Source organism: Camarhynchus parvulus, chromosome 27, assembly GCF_901933205.1.
Source record: "Camarhynchus parvulus chromosome 27, STF_HiC, whole genome shotgun sequence".
NCBI lineage: Eukaryota > Metazoa > Chordata > Aves > Passeriformes > Thraupidae > Camarhynchus > Camarhynchus parvulus.
This window is the reverse complement of record NC_044597.1, coordinates 391,403-419,233: the sequence shown is the minus strand read 5'-3', so window position 1 is coordinate 419,233 and position 27,831 is coordinate 391,403.

The window sequence follows — 27,831 nt, the reverse complement described above, 5'->3', positions numbered from 1 at the left end:
TTTGGTTTTTTTGTTCTTTCTCTATTTTTCCCTGTTTGCCCTCAAACACCTCCACCTCAGAACAAAAGGGAACTGAAAAGCACCTGCCTAACACATTTCTGAATCTCTTGGTGATCCTTTGGGCGAAGTGGGTTCCTACACCATCTGCCAGCACAAAGGACAGATAGAAAAGGTCAATCCAACACCTTGATCCTGGTATTGTTTCCTGCACACCTTGGCTTTGTTTTCCTCTGAAGCTTGGGATTTCAGCCTTTCAGGCCTTCCTCATTTCTCCTGCCCTCAGCCAGGGTCACTTGGCCCAGAGCAGCCTGGAGAGGGAAACTGTCTTTTGTTGGGACAAAGAGCTGAACTGCTTGGAGGGCTGGGAGATTGCAGGAGGTAGTTCAGGAGCTGCTTCTCTTCCCTTTCCATGGCAATACCCAAATGTGAGGATGGGTTTAATAAAGGGCTTTTTTCATCAGTTTCTTGTATTGCTGAAAGCCACAATATTGCTACACTTTATTGCAGCACATGAAGGCAAACAGAGAATAAACCCCTGAGTCTGACTCTTCCCACTCTCTGATCCACCAGGAGAGTTTTTGCCTTGCAGGTGATTCCTGAGGCTGTGCCCAGTTCAGGGTTCAGAGCACAGCAGCTGCTGGGCACAGGTGGACTCTGTCAGCCCCAGGGTTAAACCCATCAGCCTTGCTGTAAGCTGAGTTTATCATCAAAAGCCACCTCCTACTTCCCAAATGCAAACAGATCCTCCAGTATGGGCTTGAATCAGAAACTATTTTTAAATCTCAAAAGGGTCTGATTTCCACCTGAACTTCTGGGTCTGTTGCACGACAAAAAAGTCACTGAAACAGATAAAGAAATTTAATTCTGTCATTATCTGGGGACAGAAATTGACACATTTTTGTTCATAAGCATTCAAGAAATGTTACTGCAAGTGTTAAATTCACTCCAGAGTCCTGTGAGAGATGGGTATCTCTGACTGCTTGATTATAATTAGAATCACAGAGCTTTGGTGAGGTTTTTAGTCTCCTCATTATAGGAATATAATTGTGTTTGGTAATTGCCACAAAGTTGCAGATCTCTTTCTCAGCTCTGGCCTCAATGCTTTGCTTTGATTTGCAAGAGAGGCTTTGTACTCCAAGAGCTTTTGGAAATGGTGTGAGGTTTGTGCAGCATTTTTAATGCTCTCAGTGACTACACCCTAAAAAATCCTGGTGTCAAAGTTCTCAAGCATGAAAGAAAATGGTATTACTGACAGCTGTCTGTGCTGGCTCTGCTAGGGTGGGGGTGGAGGCCAAATTCCATATTTTCCTGGAGCCGTTGGGAACGAGGAGTTTTCCCTAATAAGCCAACTTGGCCCAGGACAGCAGAGATGGATCCATCCCGTGGCCTTTGGGCAAGGAACATGAGCAAACTCTTCTGGGCACTGACACCAAACAAAGCCATCAGAGCCTTGGTGGCTGGAGCACAGGGACCTCCCCAGAACCCAAATCAGCTCTTTTCCATCCTTAATGCCTTTGTGAGATGCCTGAAATGGGCACTGAGGGACTCTAATCACCTAAATGCCATTTATTTACCTTAGTACTTCAGCAGAAAATAGGACAAGAGACTCCTAGAAACAAATCCAACCCAAACTGGAAAAAAGAGAAAATTCTCTAACAGAAAAGGAGACTAAACCTGGTGTGTCCTGACACTGCCACACAGAAATCCTTCAATTTAAAGCAGCATTTAACACACAACTGTGCCAAAGGCAACCTGAAGATGTTCTGTCATATCTCATTTATGCTCCAATGCCACAGCAAAAAGGAAGAATTCCCTGTCAGCACAGCTGTCCTTTTCTTTCTAAGGCTAAACAAAAATCACCAAGGAATTGGAGGCACTGATGAAGAAGGTGAGATGTGAAATATACTGATTTTCTAGCCCTGTGGAAAATGTCTTACTCAGACAGCAGAGAAGGACTAACAGGGGCCAGCAGGTTTTGCTGCAGATATCAGGGACTTGGGTGCCATGGGAATTTGCCAGCTTCCCCCTTGGCTTGCAGGGAGCAGGCTGGCGGTGCTGGCTCATCAGTGCTAACAACACAGGCTCACAGTTTGTGTGCACCTTCCCAAGGAACCCTGGCACCACGCTCAGGCAGGGCTGGAGCAGCAGTGACACACAGGAACAGACTCCTGCATCTCCACTTCAGCTCAGAAAAGGAAATCTGTGACCCAAGGGGGGAGTGGGGCCTAAGGGAGCTCAGCAACACTTTGAGAAGGAATCCCCACCCTGAGAAGGAAGGGGCCATTCCCCAAGGCCCACTTTGCTCCCAAACACCACAGGGGAAGTGCCAGGGCCAGGCTGGATGGGGCTTGGAGCAGCCTGAGCTGGGGGAAGGTGTCCCTGCCATGGCAGGGCTGGCACTGGCTGATCCTCATGGTCCCTTCTAAGCCAATCCATTCCAGAATTGACTAAGGATGATATTCTTTTTCTCTTACCACCAAGGTGTCCTAAATTGCCAAACAAATTGTATTCTATTTACCATCTGTATGGCAGTTGTCTTCTGTTCAGTGGGCAGATTTCCTTATCTCTTCCACAACTGGACAGACACCTGCTGATAACAGCCATTGAGTGTCCCTGCATGGTTGATAAGAACTACAGCATCCCACTGGGAGATGTGAGCCCAGAGGGAGGAGCCAAGCATTCCTACCCGGATATAATCTGGAGATTCTGGAACACCAGCACGGCTTCTGCACTGGATTTCCAGAGGAACAGCAGCTGCCTCTTCTTCCCCTGGATCTTCAGAGGCAGAGACTGCACCCTTCTCCAGGATCCCTGCTCCAGCAGAACCACCCCTGACACTGCAGGAGGACTGCAGCCACAATTCCAATGGGACTGCTGCCAGCACCCTGACCCACAGGGTGTCAGGTTGGGCTCTGACTCTGGCAGTGTTGGTTTGGTTTACTGCATTGTTTATCTTATCTTTCTCTCTTCTTCCCTATTGAAGAACTGTTATTTCTTGCTCCCATATTTTTTGCCTGAAAGCCCCTTAATTTAAAATTTATAACAATTCCTGGTGGGGGTGTGGGGGAGTGGGGTGTTACATTTTCCATTTCAGGAGAGGCTCCTGCCTTCCTTAACACACACCTAGCTTTCCAAACCAAGACACAAGGCAAGCTGTGGCGTCCTTGTCTCCAAACACTTTAGCAGAAAGTCCTGCTTAGCTTCCTTCCACTCTCATTTTCATCCAGCCCCCAGGCAGAATTCAACTGAAAAATGGAATAGGAAACAAGGAAAATGCTCAGCTGCTCCAAACTCAGCTGGGTTTGAGGAGCTGGGCTCCTGCCACCAGTGTTGATGGAACAATTGTGTTTGGCTGCTAGAAAATCTTTTGCATTGAAAATTATTCCAATGCTGTTGTGTTCCAAATCCATGCCTCCAGCACAGATTTCTCCCCCATCCCCATCCTGCTGTTTGATGCATGGGGAAAACCTAGGCTGGTTTAAAGAGCAGCAGTCAGTGTTCCATGGCCTGTTTCTGGCTGTCAGGGGAAAGTCCTTTGGGAGGATCAGGCAGCAAGGACTTGGAGAAGCCACAGACATTTTTAGGATGAGAAAGGAGAAATTATTGAAGACATGGCCTGAAGAAGCTGTCTGGATTTATACTCTGCTATAATTTTCCATGAAAATGGAACCATATCTTTCTTGTCACTGCACTGATTAATTAACCTGCCTTTTAATGTCAAACCTGAGACACTTGCAAGCCAGTTTTGTTGATAATTTGGACCTTTCATTCCTTTGCCACAGTTAAAACTGATAATGAGGACTATGTGAAATATCCCAGAGCAATCTCTCCAGCTTTCCTAGATGAGGTTTTAAGGCTGCAAAGGATGGTTTGACTCATTCTACACAACCTTTTGAATTTTCTGACACTGAACCTCCTAGAATTTTGTTAGAAACACTGATAGGGAAAATTCATCATGGCTCTGGGTGTAAATTTTTTATGTGGGGATTAAAAACTGGAAATTTGGTCCCCTGAATTTTCTCCTCTGTCTGTGAGCAGGAATGGACCAAGTGGGTTTGGTCTCCCCTTGGCTGAGTTGTACCTGAGTACTTCAGCATCCTCAGTTTCTCAATTCCTCCCTTCTAATGGTGCCAAAAATCCAACTTGCATGATGTCATGGCTAAAAAGGACCCCCAGAAATCCCACTAGGCTGCAATCAAAACATCCTGATTACACTCAGATTTGTTCTGCATTAATTACAACACAGTACAAACCAACTTCCTACTCCCTGCTTTGATCTTTTTTGAAGAATAATCACCAGAACACCCAGCAATAACAGCACAAAACCATCCAGGGGTTCAGGAGTCCCTCAGAGACTCCTGGGGTGGAATGACCAGGGCTGGTTTAATACATGCATTAAATACCTGAAACACCAATCTGAAAATCCCATGAAACTAAAGGGGAAAAAACCTTTTTCAATAAGATTACATGACCAAAATGTCAGGATTGCAGCATTAACAGCATTAACATGGACTGGGAATCCCAGCCCAGAGCTGGCTGGAAATGGTGCTTCTGCTGCCACAGTGCTCAACAGCGAGCACTGGTGTGTTATTAAAGCAGTGTTCTGAGGAAAAGAACACAATTTTGGGTTGTTCTGTCAAAACCCAGGAAATTCCTCTGACTGCCCTGGAGGCTCAGAGACCTTGGCACAGAGTCATAGACACCTGTGACTTTGATTTTAACCCATGGAAACAATTACCAACCTTGTGTGAGGAGTTACAAGCCACAAGGATTTGAATAGAATGACAGTTAATTTGTCACAGGGTAAAAAAGTAGAATTTTGGGGTTTTAGAATGGGGGTTCAGGAGGCAAGATGGAGGAATCTGGGCGTGTCCTGTCTTTCTCCTTCTTGTTCCTGTCCTCCATCTTCTGCTGTGATGGTGGCACTTCTGGATTGGTTTAGAGTAGAGACAGACTGTCTAACATAGGTGATAGGTATTGGAAAATTATTGTAAATAAAGTACATTTAGTTTTTAGTATAATAAGATAACACCACCCCAAGGTGGTCAGTGTGCCTCAACCCAACCTGCTGGACAGATCTCAGCAGGTCAGAGAGAGAATGTTATAGATAACAGAAAATAAACAACCTTAAGAACGAGAGCCAAGGAACCCTGTCTTCTTCTTCGGTCTTGGGGCTGGGAAAAAGAGACTTTCCAACACCTCGGGGTCATCTCAACACCAGAGACCCATCAGGCTGCCTGTGTGCCCTGGGTCCCTTGGGGGCAGACGTGGCACTTTGGGATGGGTTTATTTGGCATGGAGGGATGCTGTGGTGTTGTGGGTCCCAGGACGAGGTGAGAGATGAGAATTGACTCTAAGTTCTCAGAAGGCTGATTTATTATATTATGATATGATATTATATTAAAAGAAAATTATATATTAAAACTATACTAAAGAAAGAGAAAGGAGATATCAGAAGGCTAGACAAGAATGAATAATAAAAACCCGTGACTGACCAGAGAGTCCAACACAGCTGGACTGGGATTGGTCATTAATTAAAAACAATTCACATGGAACCAATCAAAGATGCACCAGTTGGTAAGCAACCTCCAGCCCACATTCCAAGCCATCGGATAATCATTGTTTACATTTCTTTCCTGAGGCTTCTCAGGAGAAAAATCCTGGCAAAGGGATTTTTCAGAAAATATAATGGTGGCAGAGGGATTCCAAAGTTCAGCTCTGTGGTCTCAGAGATCTTTTCCAACCCCCGTGATTCTGTGATTCTGTGACTGTACATAGAATTCCACATGGAATCATGGAATCATTGAGGTTGGGAAAGACCGCCAAGACCATCAAGTCCCAGCTGTGCCTGATCCCCACCCTGTCCCCAGCCCAGAGCCCTGAGTGCCATGACCGGGAATTCCTTGGACACCTGCAGGGATGGGCACTCCAACCCTCCCTGGGCAGTGCCAAGGCCTGACCCCCCTTTCCATGGGGAAATTCCTGCTGTGCCCACCCTGAGCTACCCTGGCCCAGCCTGAGGCCGTTCCCTCTGCTCCTGTCCCTGTTCCCTGGAGCACAGCCCGACCCCCCCCTGGCTGTCCCCTCCTGGCAGGAGCTGTGCAGAGCCACAAGGGCCCCCTGAGCCTCCTTTGCTCCAGGCTGAGCCCCTTCCCAGCTCCCTCAGCCCCTCCTGGGGCTCCAGACCCTTCCCAGCTCTGTTCCTTCCCTGGACAATGTGTTCCAGACCTTAACCCTGCTCTGGAATAGCTGGGATTTGGGAGGATGCTTAGTAGAGTCTGCTCTCCCCAAAACTAACAAAGCCCTAGCAAGTCAGCCCATTTATCATTCCAGAAGGGAATTTTCCAACCAATTTTCAAATCAGAACCTCCTCAAATCCCAGAGCTAATCATCCACTGATTTCCTGCTGGGTTTTGCTCTATAATTTCCAAGGCTGCATCCAGAGGCTGGGCTGGAATGGCAGTTCCTTTGTGTTCTGGAGTTCTCTGAATGGATCTGATTGCAGAGTCAGGGGATTAAAGGGGCTGTCAAGTGGAAAGGACAACCTCAATAGAGCCAAGTTTAGTGCTTGGAGGAACTGGAGTCGGGAAAAGGAATGCAAATAATTCACTACTAATGCAATTTTTTTGTTGTATTTATGCCAGATCTGAAGAGGTACTTTGCAAAGAGACTTTATTTTGTTTCTGCTGCTCTCAGAACATTTAAATGGTCTCAGATTTTAAAAATCCTACATTGTCTGTGTCACACTGAGATCTATCTCTTTAATGTTCAGGAAAGTGTCCCAGAATGGGCTGTCCTGTGCCTGGGGCCTGACTGAGCTGAGCCAGGCTCTGAGAGATTAAAAGAGCTTAACTTGTCATGAAAGATGGGGGAACTTCGAGAGGTGTCTTCATCAAGGTGATTAAAGCTGCAGGTACAGCCTGATGCTGTCTCCACATGTCAGGCGTGAGAGACAGGGAAAGGAATGATTTCCTAAGGGAGACATTTTCAGATTGGTACTCCAGGAAGTGTAAAATCCTGAGAACACCACAGTGACAGCATTTCTTGACAAGGAGAAAAGAAAACAAGCACTTGTGAGGTAATCAGGAAGGCCCTTTTCAGAAGGTCCCAGGATGAAAATAGAATTTCTTGGACTAGGAGACACGAGAAATAGAAGGAAAGGGGAAAAGAAAAAACAAACAAAACAAAACAAAAACAAACAAACAAAAAACCCCCAAACCAAACAAACAAAAAAACCCCAAAAATGACTGAAGAAAACCCAAAAAATCCCCATAAAAATAACAAAAAAACAACAACAAAAGAAACTAAACAAAAAGACCCCAAAAAAAACCCCAAACCAAAACAAAACAAAAACTAACCCCAAAACCAAACCAAACCAAACCAAAAAAAAAAGGAAAAAAAAAAGGCGGGGGGAGGGGGGTTGTTGTTTAATTTTTAGGGAAGTTGTTGTTTCCTAATTTCCAATGAGGTCTCCTCTCCACGTGCAAGGGATGGGTTCTGCCCTTCCTCCTCTCACTCTCCCCAGGGCAGGGGTGGCATCCCTGTCCCAGGAGCGATTTAAAAGGCTGGGACGCCTGGGGACACGGTCAGTGATGGACCCGCCAGTCCTGTGTTCATGGTTGATCTCAGAGGGCTTTCCCAACTTCCTGTGGCTCTGCAGTTCTCAGTCTGAGCTCTCCAGGGGCCACCAGGGCTCTGCAGTGCAGCAGTACCTTCAGCGCTGCCCTGCCGGTGCCAGCCGGACACCCTGGGGACGTGGTGCCTGCTGAGCCCGGCTCTGGCTGTGCCACAGCAGCAGCAGCAGCAGCAGCAGCAGCAGCAGCAGCAGCAGCTGGGTGTGACACCCAGCACAGCCGGGACCTGGCACCGGGGCTCTGAACTGGTCACTCAGCATCCCAACAGCCGGGACCTGGCACAGGGGTTATCTCTGGTCCTCTCAGCATCCCAGCACCCCAGACCTGACACTGCGGCTCTCTCCTGCTCCCTCAGCATCCCAACACCCGGGACCTGGCACTGGGTTATCTCCTGGTCACCCAGCACAGCCGAGACCTGGCACCGGGGTCCTCTCCTGCTCTCTCAGCATCCCAGAACCTGGGACCTGACACTGAGGCTCCCTCCTGCTCCCTCAGCATCCCAGCACCTGGCACGTTGGGATCCTGCTGTTGATGATCGTGAAAGGTGCAAATCCCCCTGGGTTTCCCTGCAGCCCCAGCTTCCCCTCAGTCAGAGACCGTGTCCCCTCTCTAAGGGATGATTTCGCCTCCCAAGGCTCCCCCTCAGCGCTGACATTTTACCCTGCCGGTGTTTCCTGATGCATCCTCCCCGCTTTGTGTCCATGGCGACTGCGGCTTTCCTTGGGCAGCGTGGGAGGCGCTGGAACCCCAGCTCAGCTCCCACGGCCCAGCAGGGGCTGATCCTCCTCCTGCTCAGCACTGGGAATCCCCCGGGTCCGAGGGGACAGGACAGCCCCCTCTGCTCGCTGGGATTATTCACTGAACTGGAGATGGGCGCTGGGTGAGCAGTGCCTGCTGCCCCACACTGCTGGGTGCTGGCCAGCCCTGGGTGGTGAGGGAGAGGAGGAGAGGAAATGCACGGTGAGCACTTGGCAGTGCCCAGGGTTGATCATTGGCAGAATTTCCACCGCCACTGGACTTCAATTAACGACCGTGGATGAGTTGATGCAACATTGCAGCTGTGCTTTCTGTATTTTAGGTGGTTATTTCAGTGCCCCTCAGATGTTCTGTGCTCAGAAAAAAACCCAAGCCCACAATTTAAAAGCACAACGACTCCCACAATGAGGGAAAAAATAAGAAGTTGATAGAATTGATCCCATCAGCTCTGCAGGATCTCAGCCAGACTGGAAATCCCAAAGAAACCATCAACACTTCCAGCTGTGCAGGGCTCCATAACTGAAGTGTCTCCTTGCCTTGGCAGGAACACATCCATGTTCATGTGGGTAAATTCAGGCACCAAGAAATGGATATCAATTATTAATTATTAAGTGAAAACCAGGACCTTGGGGGTGAGACTCTCAGGGCTGTGCTGTTCCATGAGAGTTTTCTTGCTTAGCTGGGCATCTTAAGAGGATTTCTGAGGTGTTGAGAGCTGCCATCACCAATTAACACAAAAGATTTAAAGCAGTGAAGATGAGCCGCTGCTCTGTGCCCTGGGAGCATTTTAACAACACCCACTGGAATGCTCAGGCATCCCCTGGGAGAGGGAAATGAGCCATTGCCGAGCCCCTGCCAGCCCAGCACTCCTCAGCTCCTCCTGGATTCCCCAGGAAGGGGCAGGAGAGCAGGCAGATCCCTTTGGGAGGCAATAATACCTGTCCTGCTTGCTGGAACTGCTGGCAGCATTTAGAACATCTGAAAAGAATTTCTGCCTAGCCTTCAAGGAGAATGAAAATGTCAAAAGACGTTTTCAAGAACAAAGGGACTCAATAGCTCCTTTTCTTCTGTCTAACATTCTGTTCCAACGAATTTTGGATTTGAGGAATGAGTTTAGACCAGGACAAAACTCCAAGGCAGAGGTACAAGGAGTGACTCCCATCTCTGGGGCTGGCACTGGGGTGGAGGCAGTGTGGGAATGCACTGAGGGGTTGCAGCCTTCCAGGAGGTGAAGGGGGCTTGTGGGAGGGAGAAGGACTTGGGACAAGGATGTGGAGGGACAGGACCCAGGGAATGGCTTTAAGCTGCCAGAGGGCAGGGCTGGATGGGATATTAGGCAGGAATTGTTCCCTGGGAGGGTGGGCAGGCCCTGGCACAGGGTGCCCAGAGCAGCTGGGGCTGCCCCTGCATCCCTGGCAGTGTCCAAGGCCAGGTTGGACGGGGCTTGGAGCAGCCTGGGATAGAGGAAGGTGTCCCTGCCACGGCAGGGGTGAAACTGGGTGGGTTTCAGGTCCCTTCCCACCCAAACCACCCCAGGATTCCATGGCCTTGCTGAGGTCACCAGAGGGGTGTGTGTGGTGGGAGAGTCAGTGCTGGACTCACTTCCCTTCATGGTCTGATGTGTCTCCCAGCCTTGGATGAAGCAAGGCTGGCTTGGGAGCAGTGAGAAAGGCCCAGAACACAGGGAGGGGAAGGAACAGCAAAGACCAGGCCCATGAAAGAATCAGAAGGTGAATTCTACTGAAATCTTTTATGATGTGTCCCTGCCTCCTGTTTTTGCTCTTTGAAACACTGTGCAATTTTCAAGTGGCTTTTATTTCCCAGACCATGTAAGGTAGGTCAGAGCCCTGCAAGGGTTTTAATTCCAAAGCAACTCCTGTGAGCACTGCAGTCGCTCCCCTGAAGGGGTAATTGCACTTACAGAGAATAAAACAACACTTTTAATATTTCTGTGTCATGTCCAACACAAACAAAGCCCTTTGTTGGCTCCCAAATCCTCATCCATTACTCAACCAGGGACTTGTGGAGTTGTTTCACTGTTCAAAGAGCAAAGGAGACAATCAATGATGTCTGCTCTGGTACTGCAGAGGCAGGGCAGGAGTGGTGCTGCAGGAAATCTGCAAGCTGCCCATGTTTAGGTTGTTCCAGGCAACCCCACAAAGTGAGCAAAAGGGAAACCAGGGGAATGCGGAGTGGGAAAGCATGGAAGTTTATTGTCACAGAATGGTTTGTGTTGGAAAGGACCTTAAACCCCACCCCTGGCAGGGACACCTCCCACTGTCCCCAGTGTCCAGCCTGGCCTTGGGCACTGCCAGGGATGCAGGGGCAGCCCCAGCTGCTCTGGGCACCCTGTGCCAGGGCCTGCCCACCCTCACAGGAACAATTCCCAATTCCCAACATCCCATCCAGCCCTGCCCTCTGGCACTGGGAGCCATCCCCTGGCTCCTGTCCCTCCATCCCTTGTCCCCAGTCCCTCTCCAGCTCTCCTGGAGCCCTTCAGGCACTGAACAGCTGCAGCTGGGTCACTGTGGAGCCTCCTCCTCACCAGGCTTCCTGATTTAAGGGAAGATAACAAGGATGACCAGAAACAATAACATTTTCAGGAGTAATTGAGCTGTACTGCAACTTGGGATGAAAGCAACCTTGAAGAAGTCAATATTTCTCATTTTCTGTGCAACAGGTGTGACCTATGTAAATATGTTTGTTTCACTTGAAACCTTGTTTAAATTGGGAAAGTTTCATGGCAGTATTTACAGCTCATGGTGTTGCTTTATGTGATAAATGCTGACAGTGGCTTTGCAGCATCTAGCACAAAGAGCAACATCCAGGTTTTAACATAATGGAAGCTGCTTTAAAAACTGTAAAAGTAAAACCTTTTAGATTGTCATAAGGAACCAGCAGCAAGAGGAGAATAAAAGGTCAAAGTTCACATTGCAGTAAAAAGATGAACATCCCACAAGCTGTGAATTTATTGAAAATTTTAATGGAAATAAATTGGATAGGTTTAAAAAGGAAAAGCAAAAGACCACAGTTTCCCATTAGAAATACAAGATTCCCAGTGAGCTGAAATTACCCCAAACTCTCTGGTGCTGTCTGAAGCAGAGCACAAAGCAGCAGGAACCCGTCAGTGTTCTTGAGGGATGCAAGGAGAACAGTGAAATCTGAACTTCCATCTCTATCTGTGATTTTCCATAGCTGATGGATGTCAGGACTGACAGCCCCCACACTCCTGTCAGGCCTGGCAAACCTCTGCTCTCCTCCAGGGCAGTTATTATTTAAGATTTTTAAGCCAAGTTTGAAATGTGGCACCTAAAGGTGCCCCCAAAGCCACGCTCTGACCTCAACAGGAGCCCCAGAAAGCAGTGAGGGGGCTCTGGTGGGCACCCATCACATCATAGAACCAAGGCAGCCCTTGGGTGTTTCCATTGTTGCTGGAATGAACTTCAGCAGTGTTCACTTCACCACAGGAGGAATAAATCAGCTGAGTGGGATGGAATTCCCTGCCAGGGCTCAAGGGAAGCAGTAGCTCTCTGGAAGGACAGGAAGAGAATTAGGGTAGGCAGGGATGAGTCACGGAGGCAGGAGGAGCCTGCAGGGATAGCATTGGGTTTGTGGTGGGAAAAATCTTACCCCAGGGAAGCTCTTGGCTGTTTATCCTGGTGCCATCCTTCCCTGGGCTGCTTTGAGGGAGTGGGGATGCCAGGAGGGGACAGCCGGGGGGGTCGGGCTGTGCTCCAGGGAACAGGGACAGGAGCAGAGGGAACGGCCTCAGGCTGGGCCAGGGCAGCTCAGGGTGGGCACAGCAGGAATTTCCCCATGGAAAGGGGGCTCAGGGCCTGGCACTGCCCAGGGAGGGTTGGAGTGCCCATCCCTGCAGGTGCCCAAGGAAGGGCTGGAGGTGGCACTCAGGGCTCTGGGCTGGGGACAGCGTGGGGATCAGGCACACCTGGGACTCCATGGTCTGGGAGGTCTTTCCCAATCTCAGTGATTCTGGGGATCTGTGGGAAAATCCTCACCCCTTTTAAACACAAACCTGTTATTCTCAAACCTGACCCTCACCTTTTTGCTGTCTCTGCCTTGTCCTGTGGATTTACTGAAGCTCAGTTGAAAAACAGGTGGGGACTTTTCCTTCATCTGAAGCCACTCCTTTTCTTTGTTTTTACCTACTGAGGATAAAAACCTGATCTGCTGAAGGCAATATGAGTTAATGCAAAAAAAGAGAAAAACTAATTAAGCACACAAAGGTGCCCATCTCCTTCTGCTGAAGGACAGAGAGCAGAGCAAAGAGGAGCATCCACTGCCAGTGCAGATTAAATTGGGGTGCTGGCTCCTGTCTTAGAGAAACAGAATCATTTCAAAGAAATACATTTATATTTCAGCTTGAGCATCCCTTTCTCATCTGGGAATGAAATAATTCCAGTGTAGCAGCATCCCTCTGTTTCTTAGTAACCATGGAGCCAGACTGATGAATTGAATTTCTGTTCTGGCCACATCTTCCTACTCCCTTTAGACAAAAAGAACAGAGCTCTGCCAGGAACTCCAACTCACGCTGCTTTTCATTTCCACCAGGGGTTTTGTCTGTTCTTCTAGCAACAGCAGACGTGGAGGGGTCTCTCTGCTCCTGGACACTCTGCTCACTGGAGCATGTGAGACATTCCCAAGGCAGGATGCATCAGCAGGGAACAGTGTCCAACAGAGAATGGAAACTCTCCCTTAGTTAGAAAGCCACATCCAGATATCCTGAAGGATCAGGGCTGCAGAAACATGAGAGTGGTGAAATTCAGGGAGGGAGGTCACAGCTGCCATCCCTAAATATTCCTGGATGAAGATTGATCCAGCAGGAACGGGACAGGACAGGAACAGCAGCCAGCAGGAGCAGGGGCTGGGCCAGAGGCACAGGCCCTGCACTGTCCTTTATCCATGGAGAGTGTGGCAAAAACACGCACAGATCCATGGATCCAGAGGGAGCAGGGAGCACATCCCCAGTGAGAAACCCAACAATTCCACCGGGAACATTAATGGCACACTTCAGGAATCTGGCGTGGCTGGAGAAAATCAATTGTTAAAACTCTTTGAGGTTTGCACATTTGTTTTCATTTTGCATCAGAAAAGTCAGAAGCTTTTGAGAAGTTTCATTAAGAACACAAAAAGACCAAGCCATGCTGGAATGATGAACAGCCTGGGCTCTGGAGTGCTCCGTGGGATTTGGGACCCTCTGCTTTGAGCCCTTCTCTGCATGCAGAGGGAAAGCACAATCCGTGGGATATTGAGCGTTCTCTGCACAGGGTGGGGGCACCTGCTGGCCTGAAGCCCCACATGGTGTTTGGACAGAGGTTGGACTTGATGATCTCAGAGGTCTTTTCCAACCTCAGCAATTCCATGGTTCTGGGCTGCAACATCAATGATACAGGAACAGGAATATCTGACCAAAAGCAGTTTCTAAGAAGAGATTTAGTGAAATGATCCAGGGAAGGTTTTCATTTCAATTAACAGAGATTTCTCTGTAGACACACAGGATCCAGGCTTTTAGTTAATTTATCTCTCTTCAGCTCACATTTGCCTTTGTATCCATCCCTACACACTCCTCTGTTTGCTTGCTGCGCAGAAATCTCAATTTTATGATCCTTGGATAAATATGAAGACTGTACTGAATGCAGTCTGAGTTAATGTTTGAAGAAACAAAACTGGAACTCCACATTTTTTACAAAGGTTTTTAATGTCTTAGGATCTTCCAGCTATCTGGATTTTTTATCTGATTGTTCTCTGTCATATAAATACTAACAGACAATTCAGAGATAACCTTAACTGCAGCTCAAAATCTGAATTTCATGAGAGAATGAGACTCGTGTGGGCATTTCCTTACTGCTCTGGGGTCAATAACTGAAAATTCTGTGAACAGCAGGAGAGAAGTAATTCAGAATTGAGCAGTTCAGGTTGCTCAGAACAGCTGCAGCTGCCCCTGGATCCCTGGCAGTGTCCAAGGCCAGATTGGACAGGGCTTGGAGCAACCTGGGATAGTAGAAGGCGTCCCTGCCCATGGCAGGGGTGGCACTGGGTGGCTTCCAGGTTCTTCCAACCCAAACCATGCCAGGATTCCATTCTCAGATTCTACAAGGCCAGACCTGTGCAGGTGCAATTCCCCAGACACTGAGTGCAGAGCCAGGGAACTCCAGCTCTCACCTTCCCTGTCCTCTCCAAAGCAAACAAATGCTTCATTAATGAACTGTGAGGAGCAGTACTGGGAGACATCACCCAGGAGAGGGCAGGCAGGAAAACGAGAACCCTGAAAAAACCAACCCAGAAAATAATGAACTTTTCTGGTGGAGGAGGATGCAAAAGTAATCTGGGCACCAAATTCCTCCTTCTTAGAACTATAGAATCAGAGATTAATTAAAGTTGGAAAAGTCCTTGGAGATTATGGAGTCCAGTCATTCCCCAGCACTGCCAAGGTCATCACTGACCCATGTCCTGGTTATTGCCAATAACCTCAACCACCTAGTCTCCTTTTAAAAAGGAAATTCTCCATGAATTTGGAAAAACAGAATGGAAATAAGTGGAAAATCAGGCCCTGTTCCTTTCCAACTGTCTCTTGAATGGGCTTTGGTGGCACCTTCTTTGCCAAAGTCCAAACCTGTGGAACCGGCCCATGTTGAGTTCCCCCATTATGGTTCTGAGTGATCAGCTGGAGCTACAACACCTCTCCCTTTCCCAACAGCCAAAAATTATTCCCTTATTTAACTCATTAAACACTCAAACATTTTTTGCCAGGGGTCAGAGCACCTGCCTCAGATTGCTTCCAGATGGGGATGGTTGCCAAGGGAACAGCCAGCATCACCTGTGCATCCTCAGCCCTCCCAGCAGCGAGTGGGTTCCTTCTCTCTGGGCGAGCTCAGAGTTACAGATGCCCACTGAGAGTGATCTGTTTGCTGCTAACTGTTGTGACAAGACAGCAGAGTCTCAGGTTTGGTTTTACTGTTGCTGGAGTCTGGGAATTTCAGTCAGCACATTCAGAAGGACTGGGCTTGGGGATGTTTTTCCCTAAACCATCAGGATGAGCTCTGACAAATGAAATGTGTGACCACAGACTCAGCCTTTGCTTCGTGGCTGTGTGAAACACTTGGGCTCAATCCCACCCGGAGTCATCCACAAAAGCTGTATTGACATCCAGCTAGCCACACTGACTCCTTTCCTAGCCAAAGGGGAGGTTTGTCATCTTTCTTTCCAGTATCTGAGGCTGAATTATCTGTGCTGGGGAAGGGAAAAGCTGCCTTGGCTCAGCTGTTGACATCCCCCCTCTGGACACCTAAAACCTGATGAAATGTATCTCCATGCTCAGACACTCTGGGCTTGTTGCGGTGCGCAATGCGACTGCTTTTCAGTTGCTGTTACATATTTTTTAAGTTTGCATTTAAAGTTTAAAGTTTATTCTGTATTAAGTCAAATTGTGTTAAGATGGCACTTGCCTCAGGTTCCCTCCCCCGTTTCTGCCCCTCTGTGATATGTCAATCCTCTGGTTGCCTAGGGAACTCCCGCCATTGTGTATGTCAGTCTTTAGTGCCCTCCTTAGTTGCCATGGCTTCTGTGTAAACCCCTCCCATGTTTCCCCGGTAACCTCCCTGTCCATCACTTTCTGCCCACACCCTGTCCCCAGAATCTTCTACCGTGGGCGGAAGGTGATTGGAGCAGAAGTTGCTGTCCCTCCCCAACAAGCCTCCTATTTGTTACTATGTTAAATCAATCACTCAGTGCTGTTTTGTTACTGGCCAGGAGGTGGGTCGCTCCTCCCTTCTGGAAACCTTTAACACTCTGTGCAATTTCTTCCCCCCTTTGGGGGAGATTCCTGCAGCGATTACCTGAATCTGTACCCTTCCTCTCTCTCAATAAAACTCACCCTGCTGCAGAGACCTGCCTAGCCTCCTTTCCATCATTCATGAGACCTCATTTAGCTGGAGCGCAAGCTTTGCCAGATCTTCGGACATGGCCGAGGCCATCTCCCCCTCTGCCGGGGAGAGCTCGGTCCCAAGAAGCTGCTGGCGTGCTGTGGAGCTAGCCGGGCAATTCTTACGCACCCCGGCAGGGCTGATGCTTTGTGTCCAAATGTGAACGTCCTCAGTGTTGACTTCTCCATTCGAATGAGTTGTCTGGAGTCTCTTGACACTTAATGAAGGAAAACAGACCCCCAGAGGCCACAGCTGCCTGCACTGCAAGGGGGATGTGGGGCCAGACATGGCAGGCAGGAAATGCCCTGTGCTGTACAGGAGATCAGACAGGAGCCAAACCCAGCTGCCCTTGTGCTCTTCCTTCATATGTTGGGGAAATTCAGTAAATTGGAGGCAGGATTGGAGAAATAGGGCTGAATTTCCAGAAAATCCCAGTTAGCAGTGGTACAAACCAAGGTGTGGAGGCTGCTGCTCAACAGACACATTTCCCTCTGTTCCAGCAGCTTCCAGATGTTCCAGGACCCTTCCGACAACTGTGGTGAGCAGCCTCTGAAGAGGAGACACAGAAATAGTAAAGGCCTCTTCCAACTCACGTTCCATTATAACCCTTCTTGGGTTATTTTCCATCTGCAGAAGGTTCCAGCTGAGAAAACTGAATAATCCCATAATCCCAGAATGGTTTGGGTTGGAAGAGAATTTACAGATCATGTAGTTTCAACTTCCTGCCATGGCTGGAATGGCCAAAGTCCTTGGGATTTGGTTGTATCCATTATTTCAGTGATGCTCCTGCCAGATTGTGTTTTCTTGGGCAGAGAAACATCAAATTACTTTCCACAAAGTTGTTGAATAAAGTTTTTAAAAGCGAAGTGGGAGAAAATCAGAGGGGCTACTGCCAGCAAAGGCTGCTGGAGATGGCAATGGAAATGTCAGGGAGGTTTGTGCAGTGGCTCCTGGCCAGGGGTGGAGTGGCTAATTCCAGGATAATTCCCCACTCAAGGCACCAACAGCTCCTAGAGTCCATTTGAGACAGATGGAAATGATTCCCCCTGAGCTCCTACCCCACAGCTCCTCTGGGGCACTCCCAAGAGCCCAATAAAATGTATTTTGCAGGAGTTTATTGCTGCCTTGGCACAACTGCTGCACTGTATCCAGAGCTCCTAATGAACTCCACAACACGATGGACTTCTCTTGATAAACCCTGGATGATGTTTCTCTGTGCTGGAGGCATCACCCCCCTGTGGGCCATCTAATCATCTGGGAACTCCTCAGGCTTCTCCACACCCTGGGGAGGACAAGAAGATTAATGGGGCACTTCTGTCTGTCCCCTAAAGATGAACTGCCAGACACAGCACAGATGCAGCTGGAGGAGAGGGAATCTTGAGTTCTCCCTGTGCAGATCCCAGACCTGCCCTTCAGGACCAGGACCAGGTTTCTGTCGCAGACATCTTTTTCACTAAAATATTTTCTTTAAAATTTTTTCCTTCTGAGAAGCTGTAGCCTCAGAGACAGACATAAACAGTAAGTTATCTGCTGCTGTAGAATGCAACAAGTCAATCTGGATTGGCCCATCTTAGATGTTTAGAAATAATAGCCAATCCAGAACTGAGAACTCTCAGACAGAGTCAGAGAGAGCTGCCTTGTTATCATTCTTTACTTTTCTATTCTTAGCAGCAGCTTCTGAAAAGCTCTCTTACTTTTTCTTTGTAGTATAGTATAATGTAGTATATATATATATCATAAAATAATAAATCAAGCCTTCTGATAATAGAGTCAAGGATCTCGTCTCTTCCTTCACCCAAGACCCCTTGTGACCACCGTCAGATGTTTCAGCCATGCCAAACTTTCCTGGCTGAATTCCATTCCACTCCATTCCATCCAGCGCACTTCCATTTCTCCATTGCTCCCAGGGGGACTATCAGTGATTTCCAGGTTTGCCTTGGGAATGAGTCCTCTGCAGAATCACTCAGTGGGATGTGAAACAGAACCTTCTAAACCTTCCAACCTTCAGTGCTGGCAGTTTTACCTCCTGTTGTGATGGTTCTTGTTTTGACATTTTCTGTGGGGGCACATTTACAGCTCATATCAACAGAGTGGATCTGGACTGGACTCAGACTGTTTTGGACATGACACATTTTTACAGGGAATACTTGAAGAAGCTCAAGGATTGTCTGCAAGTGATACACATTTAGAAAAGGCGTTCTGCTAATTTCTCTGACTACAGTAGCCATCACACACGGATCCACACCCAGGACTTTACTCAGGAGATGCTCCATGAGCTCAGGAATTCTTTATCAGGGTGGGCAGGCCCTGGCACAGGGTGCCCAGAGCAGCTGAGGCTGCCCCTGGATCCCTGGCAGTGTCCAAGGCCAGTCTGGATTGTCCTGGAGTGCCCTGGAATAGTGGGAGATGCTTTTGCTGGGAGGACCTGGGGTGCTCTGCCAGGACCAACCCTACTGGGCACAGATCAGCCAACAAAGGAGTTTGTGGACATCTGCTGGAAGAACATTTTGGGTTGTGCTCTCAGATTCGGAATCCTGGGAGCTGGGAACTGGGACAGCCTCCCAGCCTAATCTGTGCCTGACCTGGAACAGCCATTCCCACCTAACACTCCCATGGCTGCATCTCCCAGGAAGTTGCAGAGGAACACAGAACTGATCTCCATTCCACAGATGGAGCAAACAAGGCACCAGATCCAGCACGTGGCACATTTGGTGCCTGCTCCTTGCCCCCCCTGCAGAGCAGCTGCTGCTGAACTCTCCCAGAGCAATGACTCAGCTGAAGGGAAGCACAGGGAAAACAAACTTTCTGTGCAAGTCTGGCAGCGTGACCCAGACCTGCTTTGGCTCAGCCTGGAGCACCACCTCCAGCTGTTGCTCCATCACCCTGCAGTGCCCTGTGCCTGGCATGGCAAAGCTGTGTCCAGACTGTCCTTGGGCACTGCTGGCACTCATGGGGAGCTGCTCAGGTCACTCCAATTCCACTCTTTCTCTCTACAGTGGGATGGGAATTATTCCTTTAATTGCAGCAGGAATTCCTGTAAGGAAAATCCTTTGGGACTGGTCCAAACCCAAGCTGGTTTTTAGCCCAGGTCTGAATCTCTTACAGTCCTTATGCCCAGGGCTGTTCCTTGACGTTGTGACTCAGCAGTTCAGGTGCTGTGCAGGAATCCCTCACGTGGATAATCAGAGCAAGATTTCCTCCTGCAGCTCCACCTGCCCACCCTCTCCAAGCAGATGATGGAGAGTGATGGTTCAGTCAGTCATGGAGTCCCCAGCCCTGGGCAGATCTAAAATCCATGTGGATGTGGCACCTGGGACATGGTCAGTGGTGGCCTTGGCAGGCCTGGGGGAGCAGTTGGATTTGATAATCTCAGAGGGTTTTTCCAACCTATAAAAATCCCTGATTCTACAGTTCTAACGAGGAATTTAGTGCCCAGATTCCTTTTGCATCCTCCTCCACAGGAGAGGCTCATTATTTTCCTGGATCAGATTTTTCAGGCTGATGGTTTTCCTCCTGCCCTCTCCTGGGTGATATCTCCCAGCAGTGCTCCTCACAGTCTGGGTGTGCAGTTAATTACTGGAGGGTTTGGTTGTTTGTTTGCTTTGGAGAGGACAGGGAAGGTGAGAGCTGGAGTTCCCTGGCTCTGCACTCAGTGGCTGCTCTGCAGCTCCCACACTGAGGGCAGCTCAAGGCTAAAGCACCAATTAAATTCCACTTGAACCCTCTAATAATGCCAAGAAAAAAAGGAAAGTGGCTTCACCCTTGCAACACTCGCCCTGCTGAGGGGGTTTCACCCCATCCTTCACACCAACCTCTCCTTGAGCTCCCACACTCCCCTCCCAGCTGCTGCAGCAGCCCAGCTCCTCCCACGCCTGGAGCAGATCCCCTGGGGAAGGGATGGAGCTGCTGGGGGAACCAGCAGTGGCCATAGCTCAGACTGAGCCCAGCCATACCATGAGACCCCCCCTGTCCCTGGGCAAGTCCTTCTGCCACCCTGGAGCAGCTTTCCCTCTCCAGAGAAAAGGAAAGTCACTCTGGGGCTCAGAGGGAGGAAATGGGAAGGAAAAAGAGAGACCTGAGTTGGAACAGAGGGAGCTGAGGGCTGGCACTTGCCCCGAGGCTGCACAGAACCACAACCACAAAGGCTGTAGTGTTGGGACATCCAGCATGGAGTGATCTGACAGAGAAGGATGCAAATGGACTCAGAACAGGCAGAGAACAGCCAAACCCAAACCCCAGAGTTCGTGCAAAGACACACAACCCCCCTGCACCCAGATATCCATGTTTATATTTGTGCTGAGTGGTTTTGGTACATGGAATTGCTCTCATCCATTCATGGCCTCTCCAGAAAGCCCCAACTATCAGATACCAGCTTGGCCCTCGTGTCACTCCAGCACAGGCTGAGCCTGCCAGAGGCATTTGGCACTGCATTTATGCACAACTCAGGTCAAATAAAACAAACTTTTTATCCTACTGGTAAGATTTTTGGTTCTCTGCACAGAATATTCGGGAAGTTTAATGCATGTGAACACCAACACTACGCTCACTTAGGTGTTATTTATGTACAAACACTTTACTAGCTGCCCCATTATTAAAACCTCAAGCTGTTTTCATGGAAAGAAAATGAAGATTCATATCTTTCTTTTTCCCACGGACATTTGAATTTCCATGGACTGGCCCAGAGAGTGCCCTGATTTATGCCTGGTGCACATGGAAGGACATCAACCCAGCCCATGGGAGAAGCTGCACCAGCTCGAGTCCCCCCTGCCCTGCACCAAACTGCTGAAACAGGAGGAAGCTTTGACTTTCCCAGTGAGCTCTGGCAAGTCAGGCCCTGGCACAGGGATCACTAGGAAAAAAACAGCCCACATTTTGTCCAAGTGCTGCCTTTCCCCTGCAGAGAGTAGTAATCATATTTCTCATCTGAATTTCCCCTGAACAGGAGTTATTGACCAGAGCTTTGATTTGTGAGGCAATTAAGCAGGCTGGGATTTTCTCCTCATAACTTTTCCCATTTCCAAGCTCGACTGCTGATGCCAGCAGACACAGCTTATTTGTTCTTGCAGATAATGTCATTTTTAGTGCTAAAAAAGTCATTTCAGAGCACATGGATCCAATGACCCATAAGCTCTGATTGTGTTTTCACAGATGCATTTCTTTAAGGCCAGAAGGAAATATTGTCATCCCCATCCTGCCTGACCTGAGTGGGACATGGGACATGGAAATTCCCTCTGTAATTTCTGTGCTGCACCTCGTAATCCCTGCTTCAATAAGAGCCATGGAAAACCATCCATCCTTCCCTGCTTTTTTTGCAGCAGGAATATATGGCAAAGTAATTCACTCACTTTGGGATTGAAGGGATTTGACTGACCTGTATAAGGACATTTATCTCACATGTATTACCCCCAGTCTTTGACATATCTGGTGCTTTTCTGTGACTGATGAATATTTGGTGTAATAATATTTTTCCACCAGCAAATTTATTAGTCTTGAAATCATGAAGGTAGAGCTGGTCAGGAAATAGTTGCATTTGTTTTGCAGGCACAATGGCTTGTTCTCCTGCTTGTAACTGAAAAAAAATCTCTGCTCATGAAATCAAGTTCAACATTTTTCATTTCTCCTGCTGGAACTTTCCAATCAATAGAAAAGGAGAAATTTTATGTAACAAGGATTTTTCTTCTGGTGTGACATTTTGATTTGTAGCTGCCAACATTTCAGTGTGTTTATTCTCACCTTTAGGAAAGGGAATAAGAAGGAGTTTACAGGAGCTGCAGGATGTAGGAGCATTGGAGGGTAGCACAGTCGGGACAGACGGAGACGAGAGATCTCTGCAGCCAGGTCAGGAACTTGGGGTTTATTGCAAAGGGCCTGGGTGCAGGGCCCTGCTGGGAGCTGCCAGCCACAGCTCAGAGCAGGCTGAGAGAGGAGCGGGGGAGAGAGGATGAGAGGGTGAGAGAGTAAAAGGGGTAAGAGAGCAAAGTTCCCATTCCAATACAATAAATCTTCTTCTCTGTTGAATATTCTAATTCTCACTAACCAATCCAGTACAAGATACAAATCCTATAGCATTTACATACAGCCTGTAAGAATCATTACATTACCATCCTGTGTTACATTTTAAACCCTAAAAACTCCTCTTTGGGCCCCTTCTGCCAAGCTGTAGGGTCTGCTCTGACCCTTGGGCCTGTCTGCAAGCAGAGGGTGTTGTTCCATCAAAAGGGGATCACCTTCAGCTGGCCACACCATTGTTTTCCAGTTGTTCAGTAACTGAGGGATCTCAAAGCTTGCTTTCATTTCAATCTCACTTATAGTTTCTATATTCTCAAAATCTTTTGCCAGACAATTATATTTATAAGGCCTTCCTGTTTCATCTTCCCCAACATCAGGAGATGTTCCCCTTCTGACCAGGACCAGTGAGCCAACAGATCATGGAATCCTGGAATATCCTGGGCTGGAAGGGACCCCAAGGACCAACCAGTCCCACCTCAAGCCCTGCCCAGACCCCCCAACAATCCCACCCTGGGCACCCCTGGCAGCGCTGTCCAAACCCTCCTGGAGCTCTGGGACCATTCCCTGGGGAGCCTGGGCAGTGCCAGCACCTCTGGGGGAAGAACCTTTCCCTGATCTCCATCCCAACCCCCTGTGACACAGCCCCAGGCCATTCCCGGGGTCCTGTCCCAGAGCAGAGATCAGAGCTGCCCTCAGGAGGAAAGAAAGGCCGTTCTCAGCAGGTTGGGGCTTTCTGGCAGAAGGGGCTGTTGAGCATTTTGCTGTCAGGTACAAAGGTGCAGTGATTCAGAACTCTGCAGATGCAAGGTGTTAACACACTTTCAGTTCAGCAGGATTATTTTCTTTTCCTTCACAATATTTTAATTACGCTGTAGCTATAATTAGTTGAGTTAAAATAGGATTTATAATGCATTTAAAAGATCTTTTCCTGCCTTCCCACATTTACCCAGACTTCTCAGGTGCTTGGAGAAAAAAAAGGCAAAAATCAAGAGAATTTGGTATGTGTGTGCACTTAATGAAGGCAGTGCAGTGCCAGGAGCAGCACTGCAGGGCCTGGACCCATGGATCCAAATGCAGAACAAGATGCAGGAAAAAGGGATTGGAGGAGCTGGGTAAAACATTGCCATACACAGCATTTTAATGCCCTTCCAGGGATCCCAATACATCTCAGCCAGAAGAGCTCTTGAATCTGTAAGAGAGGTGAACAAGGGAGCATCTTAAATTAACAGCAGTTCAAAGACTGAAAGTCAGAGAGGGAATAAATGAGATGCCCAGGCAGAAAAGAGCAGACAGAACAATGCAGGCAGCACCCTCTGAGCAGTCTGGGGATAAAACTGCTCAGGATTTTTTGTCCCAGGCACTTTCCTACCTCTCCCCACTGTGAGATCCCAAACATTTGATCTCTGATGATATTTCAGCTCACCAGCTGCCTTCTGCCAGTGCAGACAGACACAGGAGCACACCAAGGCTCGAGTTCCCCTTGATTTAGCATGGACAGCTCCTGCAGCCTGAAATATTGTCCCACTGTGGCAGCTTGCCCAGCCCTCCCTGTCCTGAAGGCTGGAGGAGAGCAGGAGTGTTCCAGCATCAGACATGGCCAAAATTCCAGCTCAGAGAATCCCAGAATGGTTTGGGTAGAAAAGGGACCTTAAAGCTCACCCATGGCAGGGACACCTTCCTCTATCGCAGGCTGCTCCAAGCCCCGTCCAGCCTGGCCTTGGACACTGCCAGGGATCCAGGAGCAGCCCCAGCTGCTCTGGGTACCCTGTGCCAGGGCCTCCCCACCCTCGTTTTAAATTTTTTTTCCTTATACCCAGTCTAAATCCACCCTCTTTTAGTTGAAAACCATCACTCTTTGTCCTATTGCAACAGTCCCTGCTAAAATGTTTGCTGCCCCCAGCTCTCCTGTGTGGTATTCTCTGTGCCCCCAGGACAAAGGAGGAATTGAGAATCTGACTCCATGTTCTTAGAAGGCTGATTTATTATTTTATTATGCTCTATTATATAAAAGAAAGAGTGCTATACTAAAACAATACTAAAGAATACAGAAAGGATACAGACAGATTATAAAGAATGATGATGATGAAAACTCATGACTGCTTCCAGAGTCCCAACACAGCCTGACCATGACTGGTCATTAAGTCAAAACAACTCACATGAAACCAATGAAACACTCACCTGTTGGATAAAACAATCTCCAACCACATTCCAAAGCAGCAAACACAGGAGAAGCAATGAGAAAATATTATTTTCCTTTTTCTCTGAGGCTTCTCAGAAGGAATCCTGGTGAAGGGATTTTTCATAAAATACTACAGTGACACTCCTGGAGCCCCTTTAGGCCCTGGCCGGGCTCTGAGCTCTCCCTGGAGCTTCTCCTCTCCAGGTGAGCACCCCCGGCTCTCCCAGCCTGGCTCAGAGGGGCTCCAGCCCTGGAGCAGCTCTGTGGCTCCTCTGGACCTGCTCCACCCCCCCGGTGTGCCCTGGGTGCCACAGGGACACTGAGCCTGGCACGGGTGGAAGCCGAGGGGAAGGGAGGGAGGGAGGGAGGGAGGTGGTGTCACTGTGGTATTTTAGGAAAAAAATCCCTTCGCCAGAATTTCTTTTCCGGGAAGCTGGGAAACTTCAGCTTCTCCCTGTTTTGCTGCTTTGGAATGTGACTTGGAGAATTGTTTACCCAGCATGTGAATTGTTTTAACTTAGTGACCAATCCCAGTCCAGCTGTGTCGGACTCTCTGAGTGTGTCACAGGTTTTTATTATTCATTCTTGTCTAGCTTTCTGATGTCTCCTTTCTCTTTCTTTTTTATAATATAATATAATATAATATAATATAATATAATATAATATAATATAATATAATATAATATAATATAATATAATATAATATAATATAATATAATATAATATAATATAATATAATATAATATAATATAATATAATATATAATATCAGCCTTCTGAGAACTTGGAGTCAATGCTCATCTCTCACCTCATCCTGAGAACCCTCACAACACCACAAGGTGGATCTTTGGGAAATGCCAGGGCCCATCACTGCCTGAACTGTGAGCAATTTCAGAGAACAAATGGCAGCTGGGGCCAGGTCACTGCTGGAAAATGGGTTTGGGTTCCAACCCTGGACTGGCTCCAGTGAAATGAAAATTCTTTGGACTCTTCAACTCCATTTCTAAATGTCCCTTTTGTGACCGAGGCTCCCAGATCAAGTCCTGAGGATGTGATTTCAGGGTCTGTTCCTGCTCCAGGCCTCAAACAGGGACAATGCCCTTTCCCTGACACCTGGGGTGACAGCAAAGCCCAAAATCTCACAGCAGCAAGGTACAGACAAACCCTGGCTCTGTTCAAACCCCAAAACCTTTCAGGCAACCTGACAGTGCCTCTGACTGATCTGGGGTGCTTTTTTCAGCGGTTTTTAGTCTTCATCGTTTTGGAGCAAATGGTGATTTTATCTGCAGAGCAGCACTAACAACAAAGTCTCGCTTTTAGATTTGCTGGTTTGAACCATGTTGCTGACACTGACAATTGCTTGAGAGATAAATTCTGAAAAAGCAGCTAAAACAAGTTTCTAATTATGTACATATCCTGCTTCGGTGTTGATTAGAATTCCCAGTCCTGCAGAGCAGGCTGTAATTATTATTTTCTCACATGTTGACAAGGCAATAAAATATTAGAACAGTTGAATACGACGCTTACTTATCAGAAAGCAAAAAAATTGTGCAACTCTTCAGGGCTGAAAATGTGAGTCCATGACCACAACTGAGGGCACTGGGATTCCAAAGGATGGACCTCATTTCAGATACTGCTTCCAGGAGGCAGCTGAGACAGCACAAGTGCAGGGAGGGCCATCTGTGGTGAGAGCTGAGCCCCAGAAATTGGCTAAATGAGTTTCATTCCCTGTACAGGAGGAGAAATGAAACTGATGTTTGGGGAGGTTGAAATGGGCCCTGGAGAACATGATTTCCAGTTCATCAGAAAGTTTGCAGAGAAAAATGGAAGTTTAAAAGGGGGAAAACTTGGTTTTCATTTAAAATTTTCAGTTTCTTGCTAAAACTTTTTGATGTCTTCAAAAAGTTGCCTGTGTCTTTGAAGATTTTTATTTGTCTGCATATAATAATACAATTAGGCTTATTCCATGAACATTTTTGCCTCATTAAAACTCCTGAGTTTCCCTTGACAAGCCTCACCCTGCTTTGAGTGATGTCAGCTTCAAGGACTTCTTAGAATCAGGTCTCCATTGAGTCAATCACCTTTGGCCACCAGCTCTGGTCACCAGAGCATCCAGAACCTGCATCCAGAACTTCAGCTGCACTAGCAGCTCTAAATGGTGTTTCTGACAAGGTTTCCTGGCTTCAGAATAGAATAATCTTCAGCCTGTGCTGGGCTTTTAAACTGAAAACCAGGTCAGAAATGCCCTGCTCTGGCATAGCCCAACTGGATCATTTCATTAGGAATGCATTATTACTTTCCAGAGCCATGTTTGGCTCAAAAACATGTAGAGTCTGAACTGAAAAGAAAGTTTTTATTATCCAGCTCTGAAAGAATCAAAGGATTTTTCTCCCCCAGCCAAGTAAAATCACAAAATCCACTGATCTTTGCATTATTCAATGTTTTCCATCCTCAGACTGCAATCACTTATCTCTGCTATTTTAACAAGCATTAAAAGAGCCCTCATCCACTCAAGTGGAAACCTGGAACACTAAGCTGTGCATGGAGATAATTTATTAACCTACAATATCCAGCAAGGTTACCAGGTTTGGATTTCACCCATTTATTCTTTTCCTTGCTACTTCGAAGAGAAAATTAAGACAAATTATTATTTGTAAAAACAGTAAACTGGGTCATTGCAAATGTCAGGGAGGAAGCATTACAGCAAAATCCCCACCATTAAACTGCCAGGAGGAATTATTTAGGATAACTTTAGGCTTAAGCAGAGTGGAGTGTACTTTTAAACTGCACCTCTGGGAATTCATTTTTCCATTTTCAGTCCTTTTACTCAATGTCATGTGTAGTACTGGGGTGGGTTTTTTGGTTAATTGTACAGGTGGGGACATTTAAGTGCTCTGGCTGAGCCAAGCAAAACCCATCCAGGTCTGAGTGGGCACCTTTGTAATTATCAGAGAGAAGGAGCAGCCCTGAAGGATGAGAGATGCCTCTCTTGGGAAGTGGAGGGAGGGTAGGGAAGATGAATTTCCCTCTAGGACATCTCACTCCTCAAGAGCTACAAAGCAAGCCCAGGAAGGCTCCTTCAGAGGCACATCAAGATGAGAGGAACCCTGGAGCCAGGAAAAGAAAGCCCTGGGAGCCAAGGCCAGGCAGGATCACAGAAGAAGGCAGCAGCTCAGGCACAGTCTGCTTCCAACTACACTGAGCTGGGCCTTGGGAAACCCTGACAAAGGGAGAGCTGGGGTTTGGGGCATGGCAGGCTGATCTCACTTCTTGGAAGTGTTATTGGGTTGGGATGAAGGTGATGCTCTCCATCA